We start from the raw sequence: 25,150 nt of genomic DNA, 5'->3' as shown, positions 1-25,150 counted from the left end.
TGTTTCTTGTTTTATTTTGTAAGTTCACTTCCTGCCTTTGTGTATCTTTCCTGTCTCATCATTCTTACCTTTCTTTGTTGTCATTTAGCATTGTCATCTGAAATTTCTCTGCAAAACAGTGAACCAGGTGCATTTCCGTAGTATGGTTTGGACCATATGATCCAGGCTGCATTGTGTAACCAGCAGGTTTATAACATGTGGCTCCTGTTGTTGTTTTCCATCTAAAATGGCCATCATGTCTTTTTTCACAGATGAGACAGTGGACTACTTCAGTTTCCTCATCTGTCCTACTACTGGATATGTTTTAGTATCCAGGAAGATGCAGCAAACAGCTGATCCATCATGTGAGGTAAATGTTGACTACATCAGAATGTGTTCGAAAAAGGTGTTTTCATTTCTTCTATGTGCATGAACAGTTTGGGGTAAAAATGGTTTAACATTTTTAACAAAGGTAAAACAACAAAACACTGAAACTTTATGTTTTTTACATGACAATGTAAACAAAATAAACCTCTGGACAAAATATTGTGATGATATTTACTGTGATATAAACTTATACTTTAATAAATATGATACTTTTATCGCCCTACATACCAGGAGGTCTAATGGACAGGTGATCCGTGTAACAAAGTCCCAAAAGGAAACACACTCTTCTTACACCAGTTCACCCTAAGGCACTGTGGGAGATGACATTACTGCTTAGGCTTGGTCCATGTAACCTCAGCTTGGTGTAAATCTCTAGTAAATCAGTCTGTGTGGCACATCAGTGTCACAGGATTCACAGTACAACATTAATCATCAGACAAAACACTACAGCATCTTTTCTTCACTTTGGAGATGTATATGTATCTGTATCCACTGTGTGTTTGCTCATCAAGTTAAGTCTCTCACCTCTGGCTAATTCTCACACCCTGCTGATGAATTCCATAGAGCAGCACATTGGGCTATAAATCGCATAAGCCTGAGAATGCACCGCAGGTATCAGAGTTTTCATGCTCGCTCAGCAGGTTTCGTTTCACAGCGAAATTGACAGTGACTGCAGAGAGAAGAAAAGCTGTGCAGAAGTCTACTTTTCTTAATTGTGTGTGATTACTTTTAATGAGAGCCACAGACAAGTAAAAATGGGAGTTTAGTAACTCTGACCCACATATACAGGCTCACATTAGTGAATGTAGATGGCATTTCAGCATATCAACATCAACAAATTAATTATTTAAACCTGTTTTAGCACTAATTATCAGGTAAATGTTTCTACTGTACAGTTCTGCAAATCATGAATAGATAACATATAGAAGTGACAATAATGAATGTCTCTCTTTATTTGACAGGTGGTGGTTGGAGTAAATGACAGATGCGTAAAATCAAGGACTTTGTCACCAGAGACTGAACTTTACATCTTAATATATGTAAGTTTTTGGCTTTTTATGTTCATACAACCAGGACAACCAGACCTTTACACATTGACCACTGGTTCTGTAGAGCATTCACTAAGCATCTTCATACATACATAATACACGTTAGCTGCCCCGTCCTCCAAGTACAAAGTTTAAAGTAAAACTGAAAGCATGTTTGCAATAAACCTAAGACAGTTTTATCATTCAACTCAACAAATGACAGTCAAGGTACACCAGCAAACTCCCAAGGTTTTGGCACTTTGAGTGGTGGGACAGGGTTAATAAAAGATCAGTGTTTGGTTTAAATATTACAAAATATTGTGAATCTCTTTTTCACATCTTGTCCCTTACACCAACTGGCTCCATAAAGCCCTGGCCCTGGTAATTTTGTCTAGGAAATGTTCTCATCTCATCCACTCTACATGGATCCTCAAATAAATGATCTGGTGGTTTATTTTCAAGTTTTTCCTGTTAATCGCTGCTCTGGTCAAATAGAAGCTTTAATGTCTGACCTGTCACCATCAACAGGTTCCACTAACAAGACAAGACAAATAGCTTTTGAATGTAATATGTGTGTGATGTAGCTCAAAAGGGCTGCGAGCAATTTTTTACTGTTCATTTTCTGTTACTAGCCACAGAAGTTTATTCATACACATAACACCTAATGAAGACCTTTGTTTATCTATTTATTGGTGCTGAACACGTAAATAAGAACTGCAATGAACTGAGTAGCCCTTTAGGCTTAGCAAAACAAAAATGTACAGGGCAGATTTAACAAAGTCAGTAATTTAAAGTATTACTGACATACTGATGATTACATTTACCACTAACGGTGAAGCATCTCAAGATGATTGAGTGTTAGAGCGGATGTCCTTAGAAGAGTGTCAATCAAATCTCATGGTAAAAATTATGTGTAATTAGGATATGAATATGATATGGGTGTCTTTTGAAAGAGATGCATCATTGGTGAAAATGCACTTTGTAATTACAAGTCCTTCAAATCCATCTTTCAGTGTCTTCTCAAGTCTTTCTGATTTCCACAAGACATGTATGATAACGCCACTCTGTGCATTCAACTCAATGTTTGCAAAATTTGACTGAAAGCAGTGTTTCCTCCCCAGATTTTTGATTCTTGACTCATGAAACAGGAGTTTTATTTTGATGCAGCAGCTCTTTATTTTATGCCTAAAGTGAACTACAAGAAGACTATGAATGAAATGATCCATCTATCCACAGCTGACCTGCCGCTGCTGTTTCTTTTCTTTTTTTTTTTTTTTTTTACTCCACCTCTAGACATAGCTTCCCACCACCACCACCACCTTATTTTCCCCTTTTGTAAACCTTAGTACGAGAACGCACCCGGCATCACAAGTGTCACTGCCTTCACTGGCACGACCGTCATCCCGTCTCCCTGGCTCACCGTGGCGGCGGCTGCTGCTACTCCTGCTGCTGAGCTGTTTGTTTAGGAATCTGGGCCCGAAAATTGTATTCCATCGACCATGCTCGCTATCAACACACAATTATCTGGGTTAATCATGTGGAACTGTGGCAAATTCACCTGGGGCTCAGGAACTAATGACATTCGCGTCTGGCCCTGCTTTAGTGAAATGGCCCCAGCACCTGCAGCAGGAACACGGAGATTGCCAAAGAAAATTTGGTCTCATTTCGTCCCCCTCCTCCTCCCCCCTAACCCCCAGCTCCCTCCCCTTTTCTACCACCATCGCCCTACCCCCCTTTCCAATCTCTCCGTCTCTCTTCCCATTTCCATCCCACTTCGCCCATAAATTTGTTAATCTTTCAGGTTTCCTCCTCTGCTCTGCTTCTTCTTTTTATTTTTTTGTTTCTCTTACCTCCTTCTACTGCCAAAAGAAGAGGGACACCCACAGCCCACAGAGTCCCATGCAACCAATCCTGACCACCAGGCAAACGTCAATCTTCACACCTTCTGTATAATCGGTATATTTCCAGCTTCGCTACCTGTGTAACACCTGAACGGGCGACGGTGGGAAGTGAGGAGGTGATACAGAGGATGGCAGCTCGCAATGAATTTGTGACTTTGGTTCCGGACAGACAGCGACTTGTGTTCTCGCTGTATAATTAAGAAAGTGATTGAGTGCAGTCAGCAGGGTGTTGATGCTCTTTCTCCATCTCTCACTCTCGCTGCTTTGCTCTCTTTGTCTTTCTCTCTGTCACACACACTCAATCATACACGCCACAGAGTCATTTCCACCAACTTAGAGGAAGTAGAGGAACTCAATGCTCATAATTATACATCAATACAAACATATGTTTCCCAATCACAGATGCCATCCATGTGTGAAATGGGTGTCACACCGTTGGAGGTCTCATTATTTGTGAAGTGTGGATATATATATATATATATATATGTGTGTGTATGTGTGTGTGTGTGTGTGTGTGTGTGTGTGTGTGTGTGTGTCTCAACACTTTGGCTATCACCCACACACCGGTCACAGCAACTGTGTAATATCCCTCCTCTAGTGACAACGCTCAGGCCTTTTGCATGCTGAGCGTACTGTACGTGGGGATCTATTTCCAATGACGGCTGCTTGACGAAAGGTGTGAAACAAACGCCTCCATCCTCTGGGAACGCCTTGGTCAATCTGGGTGGATTTGTCGTTCCACTGGACATCAGTAGATGAGTCGATTGTTTTTTCCCACACATTGCTGTGGTTGTTTGCTCGTGAATACAGTCACACTTGTAATATTAAACTGTAAAGTGCTGGTAGCCTGACTCAAAGCAAGCAAACTATTGAATTCTCATTGGATTATTCTCCAGCTTCAGCTCATTTCCAGACCAGACAGTATATAAAGATGGACTCCAAAATGCAATGTTGTTGGTGCAGTGCAATTTGTAGTCAGAATCTTTGCGGCGTGACATGGAGATGTCATTTCTGCTGACCGCCTGATTGGTTCCTCTGATGGCTTCGAGACTAGATTGCATCGTATAAATGACCAATAGCAAACAGGAAGATAATCAAACCTGTTTGATGAAATAGGCCCTAAAAAGTCTAGCATCACTACTGGGGGATAAATATACTTTGTTCATGGAGTTTTTAGTTCTATTGAATGACATGGAGTTTGTACAACTTATATGAAGGTAGACACCAGGGGCAGATTGATATAATTTTGATTCACTTTTGAGGAGCTGTCATTGTATCCATCTTTATATACAGTCCATGTTTCAGACTCAGCTGATTTTTACTTACAGTTGTCAAGGATTTGGCATAAATAATCATCAACAAATGAATAAAATTTAAATAATTTATTACTTTTTTCATTGCAGATATAGTGCTACCTTAGTGTTTGCTGGTCATCATAACAGTGCTCCGTAAATATTTTGTGAGGTCCTCATCAGTGTGGCAGCAGCTATGAGGAAGGCAACAATGCAGGAGGAACAAACTTAAAACGGTAAGTTGATATTTCTGTTAAATATTGTATTCAGAGGAGAATGTAGATGTCAAGACACAAGTCCAGGGTTCCTTAAAGACAGAGCTGACTTGCTCACTTTCCTGATATTTCCTGTTGACTTGGCCCAGGGTGTTTCATGATGATGACACAGATATGTACTGATGCAATGATGATTCTTGATTGACCAATCCGTGATCTGTATGATGGTTCTGGTTCACTTGTAACTTTGGTGAAGCTGGTACTAGAAGCAATATCTGATACAACCTGATGGTCCCTCCTCTCACAGAGTGGAAACGGCAAAAAATAAAAATAAAAAAGCCATGGCGATTTGAAGCAAGTTCATCTGATACTGGCAGTTGAAAAGCAGATTGGATTGGGCCCTTTACATCTGCAGGTTGACCTAAAATCCCAGAAGAGACTAAATGAACAGTGGCTCTACCAAGGCTTTCCCCACGTTTATCAACCACCCTAGATAAGCCTCACTACAAATTACATACTGAACCTTTAATCTCTGTTCGTCACCTCTCCTCTCAATCTCATATTATCTGAACTAAAGGGTTAAAGACATATTAAGTGCAGAGGGAGGTCACACTAAACAAGAAGTGGGTTTTTCCGTGAAACTTTGTTTTTACTGCTATACATACATTCCATATATCCAAACTGTATCTTAATACAGAGACTGAAAAATAAGATACGATGTACTTTATTGATCCCTCAAGGGGGAAATCCAAAACAACAATCTTGCATAGAGCAATTTTAGGTACTGCTTTCTGTCTGAAGCTCAGCTTATTGCCACTGTTTGACAAAAACACAACAATCTCAGTAAGCGAGGGGCTTGTCAGAAGTGGGATTCAAACCCACACCTCCAGGGAAGACTCCAGCCTGAATGCAGCGCCTTACACTGCTCGACCAACCTGACTTCATACTGACTTTGAAATGCATGTGTGGTCATTAGAACTTTACTAAACCAACAAATGTAATGTTACCTAAGACTTTTGCACAGTACTGTGTATAGTCCTATTGCAATAAGTATGGCTGTTTTTTTTTTCATTTCACACTGCAATTAAAAAAACAAAAACAACTAAAAATATCAGCTCCTCAGTCAACAGTGCTGTCTGTTATTGTATGAATTACTACATCTAACTGGCAAAGTTTTAAGCCGTGATGATGAAACACATCTTAAAATGACAGTAGTGGATGGAAACATACACAAATTAGAATTTTCTTTTGCAGATTTTCTGAAAATTCTGTCAAAATTTGCAACACATGGATTGAAATCCAGCTAATGAGGCACGGCAGTAGCAGTCTGTAAGCTTTTGATAGACGGTAAAATCCTAAATTTGCTCGTTTCCACTCTCATTTTTCAGGGAATTAAAGGAGATAATAATGTCAAGATGCAGGCTTCCTTTTTATCAAGAGGGAGGCAAAACTGTGTGAATTTTCCCTTTTGGCTGGAATAAAATGTTTCATGTGAGGTGAGATTTCTTTGCCAAGGTTGGAAAGGAGCTCCAAGCCCCTGAAGGTCTCCAGATTCCTGTGGTTTATTTTGTTTGTGAAAAATTGATTACATGCAAATTTATTAGAAATATGTGCTATTGGAGCACAGTAGCGAAACACAAGCAGTTGAGACGACATTACAGGGAAACCTAGTCTTGGGCATCCGTCATAAACGTAATGTAAGAACCTTATAATTTCAGCTTCTTAATATCGTATGCATAGTTGGTATGGATAAACCTACAGAACAGGATGGCCAGTTTGGAGTTAGCCATGATGGCTGCAAGAGGGGGTCATTAAATTTTATACTCCTGCTACCTTGCTGACTCAATTTGATCATTTTCTTCGCCTGCAGGGGTGGAAAATTTTAACTTAATAGGCGAAATTAATCAGCATTTTTAATGAATAGTTTAAGGCATTTATAGGTGATCATTAGTGCTGATGTGAGCCATGATCTGGTGTGGAGAGAGGAAGATGGTGTTATAAGTGTTACAACATAGTAAGACTGGATATTCCTCTTTGTTAAGGTAGTAACTCCTGGGGTATTATAGTCAATAAGGAAAAAAGCAAACTACAAGTTAAAAATAATCTGAAATAAATAAATGAAAATAAATAAATAGGCAAATTTTTTCAGCACCTCCTGTCTGGACAGCGACCGGACTTTGTTATAGAGCAGGAGATCATACCTGTAATACCTAATATCACCATAATCATCAAATTTTGAATTACATTTAAAAACTAAAGTACTAAAATAAAATTAATTTAAATTAAATAATCATTAATTTTCCAAAGCTACTGGGAACCAGAGCAGAGGGATGAAACTGCCACATGTGTCTCTGGAGCCCAGTAGGTTATATAAAAATAGGGTTGACAGGAGGAACCTGTCAGTACTCCTCAAGACGCCGTGGTGAACAGAGACATGGAGGATCCACCACCAGAATACCTACTAGCTGTCCTCCAACATTTTTTTTTATTGGTTATGACAACTAGTGGCGGCGTATCTGAAGTTTGCACGTAACTCAGATTTTGACTCGCAACTCAAAGCAAAAAATCAACTGAGCGACATCTTGAAACTCAGAAAACTCATGAGTTGGTGCACTCATAAGTCAAAGTACCACTGTATAATATAATCTATGTATCACAGCTTGTTTTTAGGTAGGATGTTATAACATAAACTGACATGTTTTTTTATGTTTGTGGCATGGGACGTCAGTGTTTTGTCTTTTTTATTCTCTCCATCTCACAGACACATTCATTCAGGTGATTTGTGTTCCAGTGCACTGAGAGTGCTCTTTGTAACCTTAATATTTCAGGTTAGTGCGTTTATTTAAGCATGTTTAATGTGATTCTTTACTTTGTCGACACAAAGTGTTCAGTAAATCCATTTTAACCTACATGAGTTTGTGTTACGTGTTTTGACCAGTGATAGTTGACAATGACATCAGATCAAGTTGCATCATCTTTAGTCATATTCATACAGGACTAGTATAACCAGTGATGTTGAAAACAGCCCTGAACATGCAACATCAGTGAGTGTTTTCTGTCAAGCCAGCACTCTTCCAGTAGAGTGTTGTGGCCCCAGAATTGGTTGTAAAAAAAATTAAAACTATGAATTTATATTTTTCACCTTTTGAAATGGTAGACAAAAAGTATAGAATTTTTGACAATATTTTGACAGGTTTTTTAGATCCACCCGCAAAAATTATTATCTAAATGTATTAATTAATTGAACCAAAATTGTGTCTTTTAAGACCATTAGGGGCTGGGTGTATGATGCATGCCCCAATAATGAATCAAAACTAAATGTATTACCTAAATCAAAATAATTCCAGGAGCTGTGATGTGAACACCTCTTTCTTGTGGTCTTAGACCCTGCATATCCACCATCTTCACAAGTGATCCCATGCCCTTTGAACAGAAGGCACCGACGTGGTGGAACCATAGGTTTGTTTGCTCTGCTGCTGTAAGTATAACCAGTATTGCTATTTGGAGTTGTCAACATTCTAAAGAATGAGCTTTTAATATAAATGTCTGCACTTGTGTCTTAAATAAAAAGGTCTATGTTTCCATTTTCAAGGCCACGCTCATGCTAATTGAAAAATTCCCACCAAAATAATCAAATTTAAAGCTTAAGAATGCATTTTAGCCCACATTAGAAACATCACAGCTCACACAAACACAGGCAGCTCGGCTTGTTGCTCCAGAGTCTCTGACATGGTTTAACAGTCTCACAGGATCCATAAAACGCCCCCGAAGGCTTCATATAATCTCTCCTTTTTTCCCGCTTAATAGGAGATAATACAAGTGCGCACGCCGATGAATCAATATGCAACAGCAGCTTTAGTTTGATAATTAATACCAGTGTTGGAAATAGATTTGTGATTTGGCAGGGCAGGTCTGATATGACTCTGGTCTCCCCTCTCTCTCGCTCTCTCTCGCTCTCTCTCTCTCTCTCTCTCTCTCTCTCTCTCCCCCTCCCTCCCTTTCTCCTGTTTCACTCTGTATCCACATCCCATTGAACTAATCTCATTCATTTTTTTTTCAATAGCGCTAATTCTTTGACTAAAGCCTGTTATCTCATTAAAGGCCCCGCGATGGGATTCGATGGCATCCTGACATCTGTATTCATTCCCCCTCGAAATTAGTCCTGACACAAATTTAATGAAAAAACACTCAGAACAGTGGAGATTAGACGTCATGCCAAGTATCACAGACGGAACGGGGGGAGGGAAAAAATATCATCTATTTAGTTTTGGTTACATTTTTGGAAAGGTGGATTAGCAGTGTTCCTTTAGTGCCAATAAGTCACTGCTGGGGTCTGTCGGCCTAGCTCTCACTCGCTTGTTTTGACTCCATCTGTAAGTCGGATTGAGATACAGAGTGCAGCGCCGGGATGTCTTATGGAGTGGCTGCAATAGCGCTAGCACCAAATGCTCTTAAGGTAACAGACGAGACAAAGGAGAGCACCCCTGGTCCTTGGCAGATAAAGACAAACTAGGGAAGAGGAAGCACAGGAAGTGGATTCTCCGATCAACTACCTAACTTCCCACCCCGCCTTCCTCTTCACCCCCCTCCCTTCTTGCAGCATCACCCTCGTCAAAAGCTGGTGTCGGTTGCAGCGCTGATAATTCCCTCTGTCTGGAAAAAAAAAAGAGATGAAAGCGTTCACGGATGAAAGAAACTTGGATTTAATCTTTCTCGCCGTCTTTTTCGCGCCCTCTTCCACTACACGGAGAGGATGGTTTTCTGCTGGGGGAAAAAGGCGAGGACGAGGCAAAGAGAGAGACGAAATATATGGGAAAGAGAGCATGAAGAGAGGGGGGTGGGAGCTGCCCAGGTGAGGCAGGGCAAGGGAGGGCCGAGTTCAACAGAATGAGTTTACGCTTCCTCTCTGAATGTACACAGTGACCTGATGAAATAGTGGCCTGGAGAGCAGAGAGGCCACAGATAAAGAAAAAGCCATCTTTTCCACCCCGTGCCTCATTTGGCCCCGGCTCCGATAAGGCCTCCAGCTTTCAGGTATCTGTAGTCACAAGGTAAGAGGCCTGTCATAAAGTAGAGATAGAGACACTACAGAATAGACTGTGAGGGGCTAAGAGGAGACGAGGAGGGAATGCAGTGTAGACAGGCTGCAAGAAGGATATCCACCTATCATATGAAGAAGGAGACAAAGAATTAAGCTCTCAAATGGAGTTCAGTGGAGTCCACATATGGCATCTGGTGTCTAAACTTCAGAGTGGCACTTTGAGAGATCAACCTTTTTTTAATCAATTAGTCCAATCATGGTTCTGCAGTCACAAGACTGCAGGTTAAGAAACAAATGAATGCCAGTGGGTGAGAACCTCTGCTGTTTTTCTACTGGAAGTGTCAGCTCAAAAATGCTTTGTGCATGTGTTTTGTTTTTGTTTTTTTTTTTGTCATTTTCATTACTTCAGAGTAGGAACCAAAACATACTATCAGATACTATAACTAGTATCACCTTCACTGATGTTCCAAGTGAACCAAATTGACACTAAATGTGACACTAAGTTGAGCCAAAATGTTGGAGTAAATTTACTCTGATGTTTAAAAGTCACCTAAAATATATATTTATTTCAGAAATTGTAACGAACAGTTTTAATTTTCCTCCTCTGCGATTGTTGTGTCCCTCATAGCATATTCACACAGACCTCACAAAATGTTAACATAGCATCATTGTGACAACCCGCCACACTGAAGACTAGACCTGGAGTGGAAAAGCACTATGCTGGTGTAACAGAGTTAAGGTATATAGTGTAGGATTCCACTTGCCATTGCTGACATGTGCTAATTCCAATTTTATTTTGGGGACATGAACCCCGCACCCCTTCAAACTGGGGTCGTGCACCCCAGGAGATAGCAGCAGTTTTGTCTTTCTTTCCTGCCCAAGACGGACTGCGGGTTTTTCATTTGATGTATGGTTTTTTTTGTATGTGTGCCAGGTGTGCCAGAATAAACTGGTGAATAAGGAAAAAAAAAAAGATTGTGTGGAAAGAACTCTTTGGCAACGCATGTGTACAGCCGCTACACTGGTACCAAAACCAAGTCAAGTCAAAGTGAGATGAGCTGATACCATCAGTGGAAAACTGGCATAAGGTACCCCTTAGGGACAAAATGAAATACCATTTTACATTTTACAAAACACATTTAAAAACAGCTTTTCAGAATATGTGTAAAATCTTCAGCTTCAAGAATCATGTTACAAACCACAACAGTCATGTTGTCATGCAGGCAAAGTGCTGATCTGTCGTTCCGCAACTGAATCCAAGGTTCAAACATCGGTCAGACTCTTTTCTCCAGTGCCCTGGCACAGACCTTCCCAGGAGGATGAGTGTGATCCCCTTGTACTTGGAACTCCCTCCAATCCATCTTCTTAAAATGGGGATCCATGCAGTGTTGAAGAGGCTTAAGGATCTTGGGTCGGATCTCATCCAGACCCAGAGCCCTGCACTGAGGAGATTCCAAGCTGCTTCTGAGACCTCAATCTGAGTGATGGTCGAGCCCACCTTCAAGGAGCGAAGGCAGGATTTAGGAGATCCTCAAAGTTCCTTCCATTCCTTCCAACATCTGACGATATTGAAAACAGGTTTTTACTTTTGTGAGAGGTGGTTAAGTTGCTTAATTGAAAAGTGAATAAAATGCAATGGGAACAGATTTGGTAAATATCCTGATCAGGAGACAGGTCCAAAAATATTCCACGGGAAACAACATGAATAGCATTGTGTATGAGGACGAACTGAGCAATTCTAAAATGCAATTAAGAGAATTTAAAACAACAAAAAAATGCCCCGCACTCTAATATTTCATTAGACCACCTTTAGCTTTGATTAACTAGATGTGGCCAACTGAAGCAACTCAGGCCCAGTTTACACAATAACGAAAATAGCATCGTATTTTATCAGATGTGCCTTTTGCGTAGACGGCAACTGTGTTTTTGGGGGTTGAAAATGCAAAAAAGTGAAACCACCTTCCAGAGTGGAAATCTTAAAAATGCTCCACTCTCACATCACCATCTAAAGGGTCGAAAACACAAAACTGTGTTTTCTTGTCGCATAGAGTTTACATCACAGGCACATGCCGGTACAGGAAAACATGTCGGATTATTTCCCTGCGACGGACCTTCAAGTTGCCCTAGCTGCTCTAATTTACATCCAAGAGTCATTTCAACAAATTGTCACGAGTCTTTATAGAGTAGTGGAGAGCAGAGAAGAAACATTAACTACCTTCAGCAAATTATTGATGCCCCAATACAGCGAAGGCGAACCAGACGCCTGTGGATGAGACCTGGGAGGACTAGTGGGACAACTTTATTAATAGTGTAGTTGACAGCCAAATAATAATTATATAATAATAATAGGAAATTTCATACACTTCTGTGTGTCCATCTGCAGGCAGATTTTTCCCCCAAAACACAAATGTGGAATTAAAACTGAGAACGCATGCCACTTTTGGATTTTCGGTTCAGATTGTTACCGTCTAAACAAGCCTCACATGATAACACTGCCCCCACAGGTTTGTGCTGTAGGCACTAGGCCTGATGGGTAATCACTTCATCCATCTCTCTTCTGGACCCTCACTCTAGAACAGGGTCAATCTGAACTCATCAGACCACATGACCTTTATCCATTGAAACACAATTCAATCTTTATGCTGTAACCAACAGATTTTTACATCATGATAATAATGATGAACTTAACTTTCCGTGAAGTGTAATTTCAGCCTGTATTTGTCCATCACTGTCCCAGACTCTTTCCCCCAAATGACCTCAGTCAGCTGCATCCTCATAACTGTAAACTGCCAAAACTTAGAGAATTTTAAAAGTGACACTGTCCTCTGAGTGAATGAGTGGGGGGAGACAGCAGGCAGGGGCCGAGGCCACAGACCTCATTATCCATCGCTGACTGGCCTGAATAGATGGAAATGGAAGGTGGAAAAAGCCAAAGACAGACAGACACGAGGCAAAGGGGGCAATGAGGACAAAGAGGAGGAGGATCATAGGAAATGGAATCACCTGTGACTCAAAATGATTTTAATGAAGTAAAAGAACAGGGAAAATTACAGAAAAGTTCAAGTGAAGAATAAAACGAGACACTTATTCTTTGCTCTTAAAGAACGTACTCTGTCATTATATCACTTATTCTGTTCCATAATTGCTCATTTAGCTATTGACCTGCAGTGATTTCTAATGTAGACTATAGGCTACACAACTTCTTGTCCTTGCTAAATTAAATTTCCAATATTGCTTTTGTAATCAGAGCTTTTAATGCCACACAGAATGACATCTCAGCCCTCACCATCTCAGACTTCTTTTTTTTTATTGAATTGCTGCAAAAGAAGCACATCATCGGCCTGAGGACACCAGCATCCTCTCAGGAGGGGTGCACAGCGCTAAAAGATGTGTGGGGGTGTTGATTTTTTTCCTATCGCCTGCAGCTCCCCAGCCCCACTTTTGCCAAGCGGGGTACATGAAGCCCACATGGCAGCCAAGCGTGGCTCCGGCCAGCCTGGGCTCATATGTATGGAAAACACAAGGTCTGCAGAGGGAAGTCACAGGGGGTCAGGCCTAGTCAGAGAGGCAGCCCGAGGTCCTGGTGCAGGTTAGAAGGTCTTGGTTCAGGAGAAGAGGCTAATTTCTTCTACTTGGCTGAGCAAAGGCCTGAATAATTGCGCCTCCTGGGTTGGCCTCTGGGTGATATGGAGGTAGAGCAGAGTGTACCAAAGTGAAGAGCAAACAGGAGTGTTTGGGGATGACAGAAAGGGCTGTGTCCAGCTTTTAATGGCTGCTCACTCAGTTAGCTTATCATGTTATGCAAACTGCAACACCTCATTATTTGCATAGGTTAACCCTGAACCTGCATGTATGTTCATTACATGCAAGAAGAGGGCACCTTGAGATCTCTGTGTTGAGATTTGTACATCTTACATAGATACCAAAGATGAAAAGCTGCACCAGAACTATGTATACGTACTTTAAATTTTTCATATGAGCTGACGCTTTAACTTTCTGGCCTAAGGATATTAATTTCACTCAAAAAAAAACAAACAAAAACAGCTCTAGAAGTGATTAAAGATAGAATGCAAAAATTTACATCTGCACAAAATTTGGGTACATGAACGACTGGTGGTAGCTTTATTGAAATGTATAGCAGGCTAATACCACATGGAAAGAGGCACCAGAGCAGAGTGGAGCATGTTCAGATTGATTTATTCTACCAGATATTGAATTTTTACAACGTCCAAACTGATAAATAAAAAATGGTCAATGGCTGATAATCAGTCATAATCAGACTGTTAACATTAGATAAACATACAAATCTTGTTGTGGACTGTATACTGCAGTTGAAATTGCCGATTTTTAATTATAGGCTGGATAAAAAATATGGATAAACTTCTGATGCCTGCCATGTAATGAGCAAGAATATTAACCAACTGTTTTCAATACTTGTTCTAGATCTCTCATCTGAAGGGATAGTGACCATTTTCAGCCACTGCAGGTATGTGAAACACGGAAGGAAATACATAGAGAAGTGCATTGCATTGTGTTACAAGTGAAAAAAACAGAGACTCTAGAGCAGGGGTGTCGAATTCATTTTAGTTCAGGGGCCTCATGCAGCCCCATATGATCTCATATGGGTTAGACCAGTAAAATAATAATATATTTACCTTGAAATAATGACAACTCCACACTTTTCTCAATGTTTTAGAGTGAATGAATTAAAATGACATTATGAACCTGAAATTTCTTACAAAAAAGAAGTGCAATTTTAGCAATATTATTCCTCTACTCATCATTTACACAAGTATATTACAACTTACAGATCACAGTTTATCTACAAATACACAAAACATTTAGTAACATGCAGAATATTGTGAAAATTGCGCTTCTCAAGACGTTTCAGGTTATATACATTTTGTGTTAAAGGATAGTTTGTAAATGTTAACATTTTCAGGTAATTTTTTTACACTAAAACAAAGACAAAAATATGGAGTTGTCATCATTTATAGGTTATGTTATTTTACTGGTCCAACCCACTTGAGATTGAATTGCATTGTATGTGACTAAAATGAACTAAAATGATTTTAACACCCTTGACTGTTAATACCTTCAGAGTAATTTTTGTAATTTGCAAATTCATCCCATGGGCCGGATTGGACCCTTTGGCAGGCTAATTTTGGCCCATGAGCTGTATGTTTGACACTCCTGATCTATATAGTAGTATATATTATACTCAAGACAAGTAAAGTTATGATATAAAGTAGATGAGTTTTGATAGGGAATCACAGGTGTTCTGAACCACCGGACCCACATAAGGGCCATGCTTTTGTCTTGTTAAACTGTTGCCTCAATTGTTTCCTCAGTTTGTTTGACTGAATCTGAAATAACATTAAAACACCACAGTGACACAACAACACAGGCTGAAGAATCAGGAAGTTACTGGGTCCAAGAGGGTTGACAGGGTTGTGATTTCATTTTTGTACATACAGTTTTAAAAAATAAGCGTTTGCATAAATTTAACTGAAAACTTAAAACAAGTTGAAGTTGATGTCAAGGTGGAACTTTTAAAGCAGAAAAACTGAGCGGGTGTCTTTAGATGCTTCTTTGAATTAGCTGTGGTGTAATTGCAGCAGACAGCTCTATCTACCGAGGACAAAGAGCCAGTGTGATGATGTGATGTAAAGGACTTTCGGTGTCCGAGGCCTTGACAGCTCCGCTCACGGACCCAAATAATGAATCTGCCACAGCCCCCACACCCCTCCCACTCCCCTGTCTGCTTTTTTGGAAACCTGAGCAATACAACCAGATCTCTGCGTATTCATAGAAAAATAGAAGCTCACCTCCTTTAAAACCTTGGTGGGCTGTGGTGTGAAGGGGGAGTGGGGTGGGGGGGTGACAGAGATGTTTCAACACAGTGACGGCCAGGGGAAGTGAATGTGAAACACTCAGGTGTAATTACTCTCACCTAGTTCACAACGGAGATTACGAATAGAGGGGATGGCGAGGCAGGGGTGTGTCAGGCATGAACGAATATTGAAAGATCCTCTAGTGAATCCAACCCCCAACTCCCCCATCCACCCTTTCCCATGTCTTGCTACTGCATCATCTCAAGGTCTCACTTCTGTTTGCCTTTTCCAATTATCAAGGTGTGACTACTTCCACAACCTCCCACCACCATCACCCCTTCCTTTCAGATATGTTAAATATACTGAAAAATGCATTTCTTTTGTTTTTCAGGTACATTGAATTAATTATCACCCACAAATTTCTTTCCTGGCTCTATCTTCTGCAGGCCTAATCCAGTGCAGACACTGCAACTTTACATTTTGCTGTACTTTTACCATTTGTTGGACGTCATGCCATGCCATTATCCTGAAACAACACTGCCCTCTTGTGGCCAGTGAGTGCTTTACAGTTCTTAAAGCATCCCCTCTGTCTGAAAATGGATTATGACAGTCTAATTTATTATTATCTCAATCCCTCTGACCCAATATGTCATCTCCTACCTGACGTCCTAATGACAGGCAGCCACGGTCACACTCAATCTACTCAATCCTTCAAACAGTCGCAGCAGCAGCTCAGCAGGCCTCTCCTCTCCACTTTTGTCAAAACCCATTCATCACTTATCATCAAATCAGAGACAGGGGGAGGATTAATCACAACGGGATCTGTTAAATAGATTAAATAATTTGAGGGATTTTGAATTTAGGATTCCAATTATTGTAACTGATGATGGGCTGCTCAGAAACGCCCACGTTTGGGAGTCGGGTCGTCATCTTTGGTTATCACCATGATGATGGACCACGTGTCAGTCAAACTGCTATCACACCTGCCTTACTTTATTTGGTTTACCTGTAGAGCTCTTTTCAGCCGTCCTGAGGATGTAGCGCCAATGAACAGCGTATAACTTTACATTACTGTAGGTCTGGTTCAACTCTCCCTCCCAGTACATCTTAGAGCCAAGTGTACATCCTAACATCTGTTATTCAAGGTTTCAGGTTTGCGTGTGTCTTATACCTTTCAACAAACTCAAGAAGATTGTCTGTAATATAGCTCAGTGGTTAAATTCCAGGTTAAATGTCACAACCTTGCCACTCCAAGATTGTGGGATCAAGATCTCCCTCTTGTGAGGTTTTGTGTAACTTTTACCCCCCGAAAATAAGGGTAGAAATCAACTAATAGTAACTAATATGGGAGGGGTCAACTGGTACGTGACTTTACAAAAAACACAGAGTGCAAAAATATATGCAGGTCTTATATCAGTGAATAACTACAACACATGAGTGTCTGAGATATAGCTCAGTAGTCTAAGCTCAGAATGTATGTCACACCCTCACCATGTAATTTGCTCCTGTGTGGATTTTGTTTGAATTAAAAAAAAAAGGGTAGAAAGAAACAGAACAAATACAACTTCCAACACAATGTCATCAGCTGACAGATAGCTCAATGGTTTGAAACTGGTGCAAGACTAATTCTCTGTACCCAGAGATTGACGGTTCAATATCTATAGACAGAACATGTACTTTTCTATGTTTTCAGGTCCAAAAATACCCACAATAAATAGATGTTCGAGTGCCTCATAAGCATCTCGTTGATAGCCCAGTGGTTTAAGCATTGGTCAGATGGCACATTCTTGCCAATCTGAGGTTGTAGGATCAAGTTCCCCTTTGGTCAGGTTACCTATGGTATTACAAAAAAGTAACTAGAAATCGACTAATAAAAGCTCAGTGGTCTAAAACTGGTACAGGACTTTACAGAAGCACTAACAAAAAACAGACTGCAAAAATATATGCAGGTAATACATTAAACCTCTGACACCACTATGAACATCAGTCTTCATGGAGAAAACACTGAACCAGTTCAATAATCCAAATCCAATTTTATTTATAAATCACCAAATCACAACAGAAGTAATGTCAGGACACTTTCCATTCAGAGCTGGTGTCGACCAGACTCTGTCACGTGGCAGGTTAGGCTGGTGTAGTGGTGAGTTGTCTGTATCACAGACTTCACATGACTTTCAGTCTGGTTCACTTCCCCTTCCTGACCTCTTCGAGCCAAAGGCCTAGACCCTACTTGGAGATGGAGCAGAGTCTGTCCTCACAGTTCAAGTTTACATCTCTAATACCAAAAAAAAACCTCTCACATCAACAATTCAGCTGTAGCACAGTGGAAAAGAAATAGGACAACTGTCACACAATCCTACAACTTTTGAGATTGTGAGTTCAAATCCCACACCGGGATCTATTTTTTCAAAATTTCCATCCCTTCTCGCTCCTCAGGGTTTCAGCTGTATACATTTCTTATACTTGGAAATTGACTCCAATTTCCTAACCTCAAGTTTAGCTCAGTGGTCTAAGCATCAGGCAAAACGCACACTTTCACTTCAGATTCCAAGGTTGTGAGATCAAGTCCCACGCAGGTACTTGCTTTTCACCCAAAAAACAGAGGAGCGGAAACAAACACAATAAATACAACTTCCAACTTAGTACCATCAGCTGACAGAATAGCTCAGTGGTTAAGACTAGTGCAAGACTCATCTCCTGTGCTCATAGGTAGCTAGTTCAAGACCCACAGAGAACACTTGAGCTTTTACACATTTTCAGGTCCAAAAAAACACAATAAATACAAGTTCCGAACACTTCATCAGTAGCTCACAGATAGCTCAGTCAGAAGGTCGGCGGCGCAAACACAACTGACTACTGTGAGGCTGGCCGGTGGTTCGATTCCTGGGCTTGCTCAGTAAGGGCGCAAGAAAACAAGGGACTCATAATGAGCCCTCACATGAAAACCAGGGGGGTGTACAAAATTTTTTATTGAAAAAGACAGGAAACAGGTGAAAAAAACACTTCTGCACCCCCCCTTTCACACCCAAGAAATGCTATTTCTTACCCACAGGGGCAACAAATAACATAACTTGAGTCAAGGGCCAGCCGCTGCCGTCGTCATCACCTGGAAGAAAAACGACACAAAAACATAAGCTTCAAAAAGCACACAAATATAGCAATGGCATTACACATACTCAATTACTTCACATTAGTAAAACAACTCAATATCTTCAAAACTCAACCAATACGAATCCATTTTTAAAAAAAAGACAAGCAATATTCATGGAACATCAAATGCAAAACAACCACTAATCATTACTCTAAAACACCAGCTGATCATCATCTCCTGCTCCATAACCCCTCCCTGACACATCTCACAGAACGCGGAGGGGTCTAGGCCCCCTCCGCCCCTCCCTCTCCATCCACTCCCGATACTCAGCTCCCCCGAGTCTTGAACCTTCAACCTGCTGATGACAGGCGGCCGTACAACAGCCAAGGACCAAACCCCTGAGCCACCGAGCACCGAGGCACTAACAGCTCCTGTCTGACAGCTTTAATACCACTACAGAGGACCAGAGGCACCACAAACAAACCACCTGACAATAACATGACAAAATGTGCATCTCATCCATTTAACAAGCTTTATATGACAAATTCAGTCAGCTTTTAGACAGCAGCTATCTCTGAGACATTAACACTCACAATTGGACTGTATAAAACCTCACACTCACAACAGTTGAATCCAATTTCAAGCCAATTCTAAATTCTTAAAAATTCTACAAAAACTATTAAATGGTTGGAAAAATTCATAGATAAACATAATCTACTAAAGTCAATACAGATTCAAACTAAACAGAGCAACTTCACTGGAATTAACTCAGAAAAGCTTTTCAGTAATGAAGATAAAATATCTCACCCAGCAGCTTCAGCAGGTCTGTTTGATGGTCCTCCATTTCCAGGATTTCATCCACCCAGGCAGAAAATCTACAAGTGTGACAAATTGCTGACATTACTTTAACATCTAACAGAGAACAATAAAGACCATCTATTCAAAAGTAGATAAAAAGCACAATAAAGCAATTCACAATATTCAAAACTAAACTCTTTGTGAACTTCTCTTTAAAACATTTTTCTCAAAACAGAGATCTGCATTTCACCTAAAGATGAGAGTAACAAGTGGTGCCAGGCACAACAAACCCGGCCCCTCGCACATATTGTAACTTATTTTGGCATCGATTTAGCTGATGTCATGTTTATGTGTGTGCTGACATGAGCATATTAATTGCCTCTATATATGTCCCAGGTTTGAAGTAAATAGAAACAAAATTTTTGTTTTTATAGACATTTGAAATGTCGGCCAAAATGGGAAAAGAAAAAAAGATTAGAATAATTCATAAAAAATTTTAACATTGACCTACTTTTCCCAAAATGTAACCACATCTATTCTGGATCCCTGGCAATCTATAAACCCAATTTGGTATGAATTCAACCAATAGTTTTGCTGCTAGAGTGTTAACAAAGAAACAAACAAACTGAATCAAAAACAATACCCCTTGCCTCCCTATCAGGGTTAATAAAGTCAAAATATCTCACCCAGCAGCTTTAGCACAGAGGTGTTATCAGTTCTCTATGGTGGTCCTCGATCTCCATCATCTCATCCACTGAGGCAGCAAAACTACAAGTAGGATAAATAACAGCACACTGTAAACATCCTACAGAGAACATAAGTGTGATGGTTAAGATATTTTGCATAGCAGATGGCGATCCATACTGACTACTGATTAGTCTTTGTCTTATTTAGTTATTCACATATCATTTTTTGTTAATCGTGTTTTAGTGGACAAAAAGTCTCAACATTTTAGTCTAGTTTTAGTCAAACGAGAACTCAAGGTGTTTTAGTCTAGTTTTAGCCAAAACATTTTTGTATTTTTTTTTAATTTCAGGGATGATTTTTGTTTACCATTCCAGTTGAATTGTGTTTCACAGCTAAAATATTGATCAAATGTCATAATAATCTGGAAAATCAAACATCTTGAATGAATTGAATAAATCTTCAACGCAACTTTGCCAAAAGTGTCTGGTTCGTTGATTCAATACACATTTACAAAATGATGCACTTGTTCTGACAATTTTATTCAGAATCACCAACCAAATTTAAAAAAAACACAACTGTTAAATTATACGACTCTTACAGCTACAGGCTCTTCTTGCTGAGCAGATATAGGTTAAAATATAATAAAAACTTAAAGGGATAAACTTACTGTAGACCTAAAATACATTTCCTACATGTTGGGTTCAGTTCTGTGCTTGAGATTACAGTAGAACAAATGCAGTTTTGTTCTGAGTAGAAATAAGGACACAAAACTAGAATAGACCCATAGTTAAGAAAAATCCATTATGAGATGGAGGTCTAGAAAAAAATGTGTCTATGAATTAAGGTTTTTTTTTTTAAGTGAAAACATAAACACAGCAAACACCTATAAACAAAACAGTCATGAGCAGTTATCATCAGCCCTGGTTGGCAGCTCAAAGCCGGGTGCAGTGTCTCTAAGCTGGGCACAGACCCGGCTGGTGGTTTACAGCCTTAGATCCCCTCAGACCTCGGATCCAGTAGTAAGGTTCTCCATCAGCTCCCAGTTACGCCTGTCTCTGTCTCTCTCTAAAGTCACTGAGTACACACAGGAGACTGAAACTGTCTTCGTCTGGACAGGGGGGTGTTGTGTTTCCTCTTGTGTAGATGAAAACGAGGAGGGAGTTTTTGTTCAGTGTTTATTTCAGGTAAAACATTTTAGTCTTGTTTTCATTCGTCAACAATAAGGCACATTAACACAGTCTTAGTGTTTTTAGTACATCGGTGCAGTGTCGTTATCATCTTGTCTTCACCATGGGAAAAAGGGTCGTTGGCAAACATATTTCGCCTTGTCTTGTCTGACGAAATTAACACTGCATTCTTTTAATAGTCCATGTGTGATGTTCAGGTCATTGTAGCTCATCTCCATCACTGTCTGTATGGTGCTGCATTCTCTGACTACACCTGGATGCAGAGCCAGCTCTAGGCATTTACCCTAACACCCCCCCCCCAAACATGCCACACCCCATCCATACCACAGGCATTCAGGGAAACCAGTCATCTGAAACATTACCACTGTTTAATTTTATAAAACAAACAATCCACACTTTCAGATACACTGAATTAAGTTCTTTCCATTAAAACTGTACACGTCTAGACTTCTTTGCAGCGAAAGCATCTATAGTCTCATCAATTGACACCTGCCTAGAAACGTCACGATTTATGCTTATTAAACCAAGTCCATTGAAACGCTCTTCAGACATGGTGGATCTCAGGTATGTTTTGAGCTTCAACTTTGAGAAGCTCCTCTCTACAGCAGCAGCTGTTACTGGAAGTGTGACTGCAATTCTCAAGGCCACCCACATATTAGGATAAACCTCCTTCAGGTTCTTCTCCTGTAAGAATTTGAGAAGTTCTAAGGTAGTCGTCTTATCTTCTGGCAGATCTGGGAAAGCCTGCAACTCCAGTGCCAGTTCCGTCCCGTCCAGGTCTGACTGCCCACTACAGCTCAGGGTGTTGCTGAGGATCTCACACTGCTTTTTCAGCTCTTCACTGGGGAGATCAGGGAAGTTGACAAGCACACTGAACTTTTTCTCCACCTCGCCCAAGGCCTGTGATCTTTCCTGCAGTGACACAATGGATTCATCAACCACCACATTGAAAAAAGAAGTTTCCATTTTTTTCAGTGCATCAGTTAGTTTCTCATCAGGGGCCTCATAGGAAAACTGCCTCCTCGTTGTTCGCAGTCCGTTCGGTTTAAGAAAAGCTTCCACATTCATCTCCTCACACATTTCTCTGGCAGACACTTGGGCCGAAGCAAATCCAGTGTCTCTGTAGCTGAGAAGAGAAGCTTCAGTTTTTTTCAGGAGGTGAACTGCGAGATCCACCTGCATTGTCTCTAACTGTAACAATTTGTGGACATGCTGTATTTTTGTCAGGATGTCATACCAGACCACAGTGCAGATAGAGAAGCGGTATGATCCGACCTCTTCAGCTAAAGACTGTGCCTCAGTCTTTATAACTGGATCTGTGGTATTGTCCCTCACCTCTAAAAGTGCATCTCTGACCTCTGCTGCCTGATATCTCACAGCCTTCACACTGCTGATTCGACTCTCCCATCTCGTATCTGACCAGGATCTCAGGGTTGTGTTTAGATGTTTTCTTAAGATGGACCATCTCTGAGTGGAGGTAGAAAACAGTGTGAAAAGTTTCTGCAGGTAGCCAAAGTAGCCAGTGGCATCTGTAGAGCTTTTTGCTGCATCAGCTACCATCAGATTTACCGTGTGCGCTCCACATGGCACGTATAAAGCCCTTGGATTTATCTTCAGGAGTCTGGTTTGGACTCCCTTTCTCTTCCCTTTCAAATTGGCACCATTTTCATAGAACTGCCCTCTACAGTCTTCAAAGGGGATGTCTAGTTCTTCGAGCCTCTTTAGAATGAGAGTTGAGAGGCTTTCTCCAGTGGACTCTTCCTCCTCAAGGAATCCTATAAAATGCTCCTTTATTTGTGGGGTGTCCTCAACAGCAACAATACGAATTATGACAGACAGTTGCTCTTTATTCTTCAAATCAGTAGTGCAATCTAAAATGATTGAAAAGTATTTGCTTTGTTTGATTTCAGCAACCATAGACTCCACAATTTTTCCACCGATGCAATCTATCAGCTCGTTTTGAATATTTTTTCCCAAGTAAGATATATGGATGTCTCCACTCACCACCTTCGCAACATGCTCCTTCATTACTGGGTCGAACTGGGCCATGAGCTCTACCTCCTTAAGAAAGTTACCATTATTTGGTTGGTGAAGTGTCTCTGTAGTTCCCCTGAAGGTAATATTTCGCTCCGCCAGTGACTGAATGATGGCCACCAATCGGGTCAGAACTTCACGCCACCTCTTCCTCTCAGCATCTATTAGTGACATTTCTGTTTTGTCTATTGTTTGGCAATTGTCAATGCGGGTCTCCAGTTCTTTCCACTGTGTCATGTTCTTTGAATGTTCTGGGCTGTTCTCGTGAGATTTCAGCAATTCACTGCAATTTTTCCAGTCATTAAGCCCACCATTGATCAGTTTAAAAGATTTTAGGGAGAAGAGTTTGCAACAGAAGCAAAACAAACTATTTCTTTTAATGGAATAAACCAACCAGCTTCTTTTGATTTTCTCTCCATTTACTAAACGTCTAGAGAAGTAGTGGTGATGGCAACTTCTCCCATCTTCTCTTTTTGGGAAGATAAAATCTGGTTTTACTAGAGAGGGGCCCCTGCTGGCTATCTCCATCCTCACTACCTCAGACAGGTTTGGCCAATCAGCAGGATCGAGAGGGGCTTCCTTGGAGAAATCCAGTAGATATGGACGTGTTGCAGTTGATGGGGTGTCCTGAGGCGGTTGAATTGTGATGCCCGCTCTGCTGGTTCCTTCACCTGCTGCAAACAAAAAACAAAGATCTATATTCAGGCTAATGTTACTTTCTTTGCAGTTTGGACATTTAAAAGACACATTTAAACACAGTACAATGAACAAGTTTATGGCAACAAAACTTAAAACCTACCATATCAAATTTAATACCTTTTAAAGACTTTAAATGGAGATTTGTGAATTTGTAAATTTAAGACTTTTTAAGAACGCTCATATAGAAATATAGATATCAATCCTTAAATAAGGATACACATTAACGACATTAATATCAATAATTAAAATGACAACACAGACCACTAATAGTTGTATAAACTTACATTCTTCAGAGAGTGGTGTAGATGTGGGAGCAGAAGTCCCCTCTGCAGCAGCTCCTTGGGACAACTGCAAAAAATGTTCTGGACAAAGGTAGAGTAGATTTACCTGTTATTATACAGCACAATCAAAACATGTAGCTTCAGCCGACAAACTATTAGCTGTACCAGTGATTGTTCAACATAACATTAAATGTCTAGTTGTGGTCATGCGTTACTATAAAAAGAGGTCACTACAATTACAGTTACACATGCTCATCAATATTTGAACACTAATTATTATTTAAGTATTATTTATCTCTACCCTCACCCATCAAATGTTTTTTTTTCTTGATATAACAGATTACATACCGTGATAAAAGGATCTCGTGTTCGCCTCCTCTTTTCTCCGCTTCCGGTACTGCGCACCTGAGGGCTTGGATCTTTTCATGGTGATGGCGCCTAACAACTGATGGCTGTCAACCAGACCCGGTATTTGTCTCTCGTACAAACAAACACATCACATGACAGCCGTGTGTTGTGCAGGTGTAGGCCTGGGTCAAGGAGAGCTTACTTGGAGAGAACCTGGGGGGGTTACATCCGTCTACATGACCCATGCAGTGCGCTGGCCCTGCCTGGATGAAAACACACATTTTTTAAATTAGACAGGAGGATCAGTTAGATTAGAACAGGGGTGTCAAACATGTGGACTGCCAAAGG

The 25,150-nt window shown here is 40.5% G+C and overlaps 1 protein-coding gene across 1 annotated transcript in view; it reads right to left on the bottom strand.

Moving 5' to 3' along the window:
* The window catches only part of LOC115434446 (ly6/PLAUR domain-containing protein 6-like), a 1,359,089-nt gene that overhangs the window by 1,040,763 nt on the left and 293,176 nt on the right, over positions 1–25,150 (bottom strand). The window contains exons 2-6 of the transcript XR_003937534.1: positions 24,803–25,065; positions 24,458–24,535; positions 20,253–24,148; positions 19,576–19,643; positions 17,687–18,783 (exon numbers count right to left, since the gene is read on the bottom strand). The gene's annotated coding sequence lies outside the window, so the exon portion shown is untranslated. Of the gene's footprint in view, positions 18,784–19,575; positions 19,644–20,252; positions 24,149–24,457; positions 24,536–24,802; positions 25,066–25,150 lie in introns of the transcript that reaches the window.

This window comes from Sphaeramia orbicularis, chromosome 2 (assembly GCF_902148855.1).
Source record: "Sphaeramia orbicularis chromosome 2, fSphaOr1.1, whole genome shotgun sequence".
Classification (NCBI taxonomy): Eukaryota; Metazoa; Chordata; class Actinopteri; order Kurtiformes; family Apogonidae; genus Sphaeramia; species Sphaeramia orbicularis.
Note: the sequence above shows the minus strand (reverse complement) of the source record. Positions and strands in the feature narration are given on the sequence as shown.